This window comes from Oryx dammah, unplaced genomic scaffold (genome assembly GCF_014754425.2).
Source record: "Oryx dammah isolate SB20612 unplaced genomic scaffold, SCBI_Odam_1.1 HiC_scaffold_9, whole genome shotgun sequence".
Taxonomy (NCBI): domain Eukaryota; kingdom Metazoa; phylum Chordata; class Mammalia; order Artiodactyla; family Bovidae; genus Oryx; species Oryx dammah.
In genome coordinates this window covers 27,376,791-27,384,918 of record NW_024070193.1, presented here as the reverse complement: position 1 = coordinate 27,384,918, position 8,128 = coordinate 27,376,791, and the positions used below count along the sequence as shown (strand labels likewise).

At 36.8% G+C, this 8,128-nt stretch overlaps 1 long non-coding RNA gene across 1 annotated transcript; it reads right to left on the bottom strand.

The window, feature by feature from the left end:
* Nucleotides 1–629: 629 nt before the first annotated feature.
* Nucleotides 630–7,501, bottom strand: LOC120868406. The gene is made up of 2 exons (XR_005722218.1): nucleotides 7,377–7,501; nucleotides 630–1,754 (listed from the first exon to the last, which is right to left on the bottom strand). It is a non-coding gene; the product is annotated as an uncharacterized LOC120868406 (long non-coding RNA).
* Between the last annotated feature and the right edge of the window lie 627 nt (nucleotides 7,502–8,128).

The following is an 8,128-nucleotide window of genomic DNA, read 5'->3' as shown; positions in this document are numbered from 1 at the left end:
TGCAGAACAAATCCACCTAGTTAGAGTATTTATATATTCAATCAGATTTCAAGGTATATTAGAAGAGATGAAGGAGCCCCTGGATTTTACCCAAAGGTCAACTGAAAAATCCACTCTAGGAGAACCACTGTGCTACTGATCTAGTAACAGGCTCTAATAACACATATTCTGGAGAAAAGACTTTGGAGGGAAAAAACACACTTGCAGTATGATATGATAAGTAACAGGAATGTACAGTAATATTATGCTCTACCAGAGTGCTAACATAATATCTACTTAAACAAGAATTTAAGTAGATAGTCTTTCTTAAAAGTGTCAGCTAAGTAACTCTAAAAAAACAAGATGGACACAAATTGATCTCTGGGGGCCTGAGCCCTGTATCATCCAGGTGATCACTATGGAAGCCCAATAATAGGATTTGACATTTCATCTTGCTGGCTGAGGACACTGAACATCTAGTAATGAATTTCTAGTTTTCAGATTATTAGAGTTGGAAATATTGGTTATGATGGCAGCAGTGACCTAGTGCAAATAATTCTTGTGGACTATGTGTCACTACATGAATGTTCTCTGGATTTGGCTAATGCTGATTGAAGAAAAATAAATGACAAATGAAGAGGACACAATGATTTAGAAAGAAGTTATTTACCACTTTAATAGGGCTGTCCAACATTTGGTCACACAGATCATTCTGAAACCTAACTGCTTTAACAGTCTTTCCATCTCACCAGAAGAGATCTCTGAATACTCTTGGAAAAATCAAATCAAATGTAGAAAGAGGTGCCATGATAAGACTTGTTGCTACAGCACTATGTTATTAATGATGTCAGACTTTGAATTTAATCAGAGGACATTTCTGCAGTTTAGGATAGCTATACAAAGCCTTAAGACACTGTATTTACAGAACTTAATACAGGGATCCATATTTGACCATCACTCTGCCAGAGTCTTAACAGCATGGTGGAGTGGCTCCCTCAAGAATCCTCGTTTTTCTTATCTGTGGAAAAGCTAGTAGTTCTAAAAATATTTTCCTGGAAGAGGTTAGAACGGTATTATATATCAATTGAATATAAAGTATGGTTATGTAAGCCAAGCTTGCATGCTAATATCGCAGAGGATAGAAAACAATAAATCAGGATGGTGTGCTTCCTTGGGCCACCTGTAGAAACAGAAGGAAGCTCTTGCCTCAGTGTTGTTTTGATGCCTCAGATTCCAGGAGCCCACCTGTAGCTGGCCTTCCAGTGTCAGTGCTGTGCCCACCTCTCAAAAGGGCACATGTTTTCCTTGCCGATAGCAAAAGAAATGACAAGAAAACAAAACAAAACATCCAAAACTCAAAGAGGTACACCAGCCGTCTCAAACTGTGGTACAGTTCATTTCTTGAAGAGAATATATAATATTTCAAAATATTATGTATATACATGTATTTCAAGTGGTACAAAGTAACTATAGATCCAAATGAGAAGATAGTTGATCGTTCTTCATAATCCCGAAGATTTGCATTGAGAAAACCCATTTTTTTTTCTTAACCCACTTTCCATGGTACCGCCAAAACTTCGGGTCTTCTCCCTCTAGGATACTCTGTGATACACAGTAAAAGCACTGTGCTTATCTGGTAATCAGTCAAAGTGCAAATAAGAAATCCATTTGGCTTCTAATGTATAAGATGTTTTAATTTTTTAAAATGTTTTTTCCGCAGAGTTGATTTTCCTTTATTACTATAACAAATGCTTCCATTAGGTTCTTGGGTGAATCTGAAAGCAAAGAGAGAAAGAAAGAAATTTCAGAAAGAAAAGAAGGAAAAGAAGGCACAAAGAAAGATGATTAGGAGGAAAATTAAGGACACCATGAATTTTTAGGATGTTGCTTCTTTCAAGTGCACTGAAATAAAAAATGGTCACGTCTAGAGCAGTAGTTTTCAAACGGTGATCAAAGCACATGCACAGGCCATCATATTTTATCAATTCATTAATTTTTGCCACAAGTGAGGACACAGACTCTTGGAGCAATGGTTAAGGAAGACTGCGGTCATGGGCATGCAACCTACGTAACTGTGGGGAGCCCTGAGCCGAAAAGGACCTCACACTTGGTTTAATGATCTGCAACTGCCATTTTGAAATTCTTAGTAATTTTTAAAAAGGGGTTTTGTGTTTTCATTTTGCACTGGACTCTTTCTGTAAATTATGTAGTTATTCCTATGTCTGTCTGATGAGAATGTCACGAGAAGGAAGTTCATTAGCCTTGTCATGTTGGTCGCTCGTAAGATGCAGAGAGGTGGCATAAGGTGAAGTCATTGCCAAGGTTGGATCACACTTGTTGAGGAATTTAAGAGACCTTTGCAAGGCGAGAAACTGTTCCACTCAAACAATGATATAGTTTTCAAGGGCAATCAATGGCATACTTCTATAACTACTGATGTCATTCAATCCATTCAAATAATGGTCCCAAAGACTCATATTCAGAAGGATGCATGCATGAACAATCACTGGTTTACAGCATGACGATGGTTCTAATAAAGTTGAAGGTTCTATTTTAGAGTTCTAGGACTTAAAACAGTTTTCTTCATCATCTCCTAATTCTTTATTGTTTTAGAAACTGAGTATTCTGAGTCCAGGAGTGAAGTTCATTTAAAGCTTTCAGGGTTAGGTAGGAATGGTAATACATGCTTGCATTCAAAAGTTGGTTGGGCCAGGGGCAGAAAGTATAAGAAAACTTCACACATTTATTTTTTTACTCTTTCCATACAAATAACAGATACTTTCAAACTTTGGTTTCTTATAGTCCAGTAGTGTTTATCACATTTGTTTTCACTGTCTTCTTTTCCACCAAAAGGAAGGAGAAAGAGACATTTCCAAAACTAATCTGGAATTGCCTTAAAAAAAAAAAATTGTAATGACCCTCCCTCTCTCCCCATCCCACCCGACTTTAGGCTCTATCCTTCGTGGAAGACCAGGGGCCATGTCATGACCATCATCACATTCCCAAGACTTTAACTTTAGATAATAGAGGTTTAATACTATTTATTAGTTAAAGAAATGAATGAGCACACTTGGATTATTTGTGGCAATTTTGATAGCAGTTTATTCTTTAAGAAGATAGTTTACTCTTCCTTCCTGCAGTCTCTAATACCTCTCACTCCAGCCTCCCCTCTTTCCCATCATTTCTCTCTCTCTCTCTCAAAGGCATTTTTTGCAAAACGAACGGATGAGATCAAGACGGTCAAGACTCTCAGAACCTTTCACGCCTGGTGGAATTTGGAGTGAAGAAGCTGGAATGTGTCAAAGCTGGTATTTTACTCCTCAGTTATATTAAAAAAAACACATTGGGGTGATTAGAGTGGGTGGAGATATACAAAGCCATTAGGAGGATAAGGCCAGGAGGCTGTGGACAAGTGACTCTGGTGAATTGCACTGGGTGAGTCACAGGGCATACCACATCTGAAAAGATGGCTATTGTGGTTAGGTGTGTAATCTGAGGGGATAGGTTGCAATCTGAGGTCGGTAAATTACTCTTTTAGGGAATGAGACTTTACAGTGTACACTAACTGTTGATCTCCTCACTAATGTGAAAGACATTAACATACTTGGATGAAGGAAATCCAAGAAATTGCTTGATATTTGCCCAGATATAAAACCAGATTACGTTCTGGTATTTTAATCTACTAATTTTCCTTCCCGAGTGATTTTGGATTGAACTATCATTGTTCACTTTCTACACATAAATTATTACAGCATTGTCAGACAACTTATTTCCTCAAAGGGGAAGTCTAGCTTTCTGAATTAAGTCACTATTCCTGAATACACAATGTCGTAGATTCATTCCTGAATACATGGACTATAGCCTCTTCACCTTTCACACTTATGCTTTTCCTCCATCAGTTTAAAGAAAAGAGATAAACCAATGGGTATCAACAACCATAGGAAAAAAATCTCTAGTCAATATCTAGGCAGGTTAGTCTTGCTACAAACTACCTACAAAGCAATGTAATTAAAAAAACTGAAGCCATGATCAAGTAGGAACAGGGGTAAAATTCAGCCAACTTACATTTTTCATATATCAGTTTAAAGAAAAGGGATACACTAATGGATATCTAAAACCATAGGAAGAAAATCTCTAGCCAATATTTACATAGTTTAGTCTTGCTCCAAATTCCTAACAAAGCAATTTGATAAAACAACTGAAGCTATGATCAAGCAGGAACAGTGTTAAAGTATAGCCAAGAAGCTTCACCCAGATGCACCAAGCTTCTCAGAAGGCATCTATCTTACTGTGCCCATGCCAAGTTTTTGGAGCACCTCTCAAGAGTGATTACTTTCCATAGCGTGGCATTCAGGAAGTTTCCTCTTTCCCTGTGATTTATTCTGCCAAGTCTCCTGAAAGGGAAGCCTCTGCTTGATTCCACTTATCTTCTCTCCTTCCTTCTGAGTTTTATTGCACCCAGATCCAGTTTCCCCAAGATTTCCCTTCAGATTGTGGCCTGTTACCCTGGCTAGTCTATATTCTGTGGTATCTGGTGGGTTAAATGAAATACTGAATTTCTACTCTCCACCTTCCTTAAAAAATGAGCATTCTAAAAATTTAAATTAGAGCACACTTTAAACCGTCTTTTGTTTATCAACATTTCAAAAAATGCTGAGAATTTTGGCTTAGGATGATTGGTTGGGAAGTAACTCACATAATAGGGAGTTTATATGGAAAAAAAAATGTAAGGAGAAAGACTGAAGTCCCAGGAATCATTCTTGCAAATTTCTTTACACTGAAGCTCCTTTTAAAAAATAACACTTTGCAGGAAATTCACAGTTGCCATTAGCAATCTGAGTATGTTTCTTCAGTTTTCTGCTTTTGTTTTTTTCTTAAAGAACTCTGAACCAATCTTACCCATACAACAAAAAGAGGTGATTTTCTTTATTCTTCCTTTCACTTTAATAAGGTCTTGAATTTTTACCCTAAAGATTACTTCTTAAAGAACAATGAAAACATATGATTCCTATTCCTAATTAAAATACATCTGTGACTTAAACTTTTAAAAGTTAAATTGCTGGGGTCAACATTGAAGTGTGTAGGCATATTTATACTCTGATGGGGAAAAACATACAAGGCATACTAGAAAAATTCATATAAAACCTATTTTTTAGAGTATATGATCTAAGGACTGGTGTTAGCCATTTATATGGGATGGAGCACCTGTGTATATCATTTGGACTTAACTTGTGGCTTTTGTGTTTAAAAGTGTTTATTTCATCATGAATTTCTTTGTAAAGAAGGGGGAAGAAAATATGTCAATTGCAGTGTTTGGGTTTTCGTAAGGTCTGAAACATTCCGCTTTTTCTACTGCCTTCTTTTTCCTTCTCTAAAGAGAGACTTGAGAATTCTTAGTTGACTGACATGCCACACACATGGCTATAGAGGACCCTCTTATTTCCTTGCCTGAAACAGATGTACACATCAGAAACAGGTACATCTTCTGCTTTAAACAGCCTGTAAGGGTGATTTATTTCTCTTTTACTGTTCAACTATTTGGATTGCGTTCAGCCCACCTATGGCATAGTGAACACAATGTGTACTTGCCTGTATTACCATGATCAGATTCCACACACCATACTTTGGTGATTCAGAAGAATGTCTAGGATGTATTACCACAAGCATGATGGTTTTAAAATATACTCTATGAAAGCCAAATAAAAGAAAGTGACACGGGTCACAAAGAAGCACCATTAATAATTTCTGTTTTGTTTTATTTTCTGTCAGCCAAAGAATCTTCTCATTGGTACTCTTGGAACTTTACATATCTAAATTCTGAACTATTTTGACTTGCATTATTGTTCTTTAAGGAGTTTTAAGTCTAAAGGTACTATGAGAACAAGGATTACCATCAATGAAGGGTGATTGGTTGTCCCTTGGAATAGGGAATGGAGATTTGGCAGAGAGCAGGTCAACAACATGTTCAAAACAACGGCTACTGATTTCCAACCATACTGGCTAAAATACAGAGTAGCTTAAAACTAACTTGCAAGGGTAGCTTCAAATTATCTGGTAAAATCATCTTCATGAAAAATGTAACCAAAGGGAAACCAAAAAATCCATACTGTAGACCAGCTAATTAAGATGACTTCTGGGGTAAGTAGCACAAACTAGGTTCAGTTTTAAACACTCTCTTCTGTAGATGTTTCACTGAAATGAAATACAATAGTCTAGATTGAATTTCTTGGCACCTTCAATTTGTAGGTTAACAAGATAGGATGGTTTTGACAAGCCTTCTGGCTGCAAGCCAGGGAGGTAGAGCCATTTACTGGCTAACGTGATCAGTATAGGCAACTAAACTAGAAAAACAGAGCCTTCAGTTATAAAAAGTTTCATAAAGTGTTATGTTTTCTGCATCACAAAACTGCAAGAACCAATTTTATTTTTTGAAATGAAAATTCTGAGAAGAAAGACCAGGTTAAGACTCATGATTGAGGGGCTGGAATCAGATATGCTCTTTGAAATTCGGATCATTCTTTTGGAAACTTACAAGTTCAACATATTGGAATTTTAACTAATGGAACTTGCTTTAAAAAGTACCCAATACTTGCAACATATACACACATAACAGGGCTGATATTCTCATGGTTCATGTACATATCACCATACTGACTGTTAAAATATGAATAGACTTTTATACTAATAGAGTTTTGTACAGTGAATAGTTACTGTCTTACACACCCTAAAGGACCCCCTTGGTACCCCCATTAGAACTTTCAAACTTTCTTATGAACCAGTAACTACAGAGTCAACAACTGGCCTAGACTGGCTTCTCTAACCTGTTCCAGCCTTATGACACCAGTTCTGATGGGCTGGGTAGCCTCATACACGTCATTACATATTTTGAAGCCAATTCCTGCTTCAACCACACAAAGCAAAGAACAATTATTCACATCAGAGAAACCTTTCATTTCCCTAAAAGGGCATCAAAAATTCCTTTAAACAACCTTTAGAAAATAGCAGTACTTAAATGCAGAGCTTTTTAGAAAACCATCTGGATTAATTAGGTAAGATCTTATTTTATTATCTATTCTGAGCACCATAGATGTCCAATGCATTATCCAAATACCCGCCTCACTGCCCCTCTTCCCTTTGGCGATGGCAGCCTAGCTTTGTTTATGAGTCCATAACAGACACACTAAACTGCTCAGTATGGAGAAGTCAAGTTCAATCTCTAACTTCTCTTTGATGGATGGACACTGATCTGAACCGTCAAAAATAGTTTCTGCTGGGGAAAAGGCTTCTTTCTCTCCTGTTCAAAGCTTCTCTGGGTGCTCTTTATACAACACAAAGGCAAACAGTACAGTTTGTAACATGCATGAGACATTTGGAAAAAACAAAACAAAACAACTTACTCTTGTGGTCTTGATTTTATTGCCTGTAGCACACATCCATCCAGAATTATCAGGGAGTGTCTTACACTCTTCTCCTTCTAGACAAGGTTCCATCTCACACCACCATTTCCCGATCACAATGGAGGCTGTGCAAAGAAAAGAAACAAGTTTGTTTGCAATTCATCCAATCTGGGCATGAGACTGTGTCCTTCTATAGATGTTAATGTTCTATGAGACACATTAGGTCCTTTTTAATCTTTCATGATTGGGTAAGAACACTATTAAGAAGAGTAAGATTTTAACTTAAAACATCTTCAAGTGCAAATATAATGATGCCATCTGGTTTCATCAGGCTACATTTTGTCCAGAATCTCCTTGTATGATGAAAATATGAAGAATGGGGACATTTACTTTTTAGAGAAACTTTTGTGTTTGTTTTGTAGATCAAGAATTTAGTACTTTCTTTTCAGTGTGAGGGACAAAAGGACTAAATGTTCTTTAGAATGACTGACTGAGCTGTTTTTTTTTTTTTTTTTCAGAAAGGCCAGTTTATTCACCCCCAGCATTAGGGTTTATCTCCCAGCCTAGGGCCTTTGAGAATTTCAAAGGCCTATTGAAAAAAAGAAAAAAATGAACTGATGGAAAGTACAAAAGAAAGCCTGAGAAATTAAAACCAACAGTCATAATAAAGGAAACTATTTGTTTACAGTCAAAAGTATATTTGATGTGAGCTTTCAGTGTGTTTCCTTTCAATGTGTTTGAGGTGATATGAG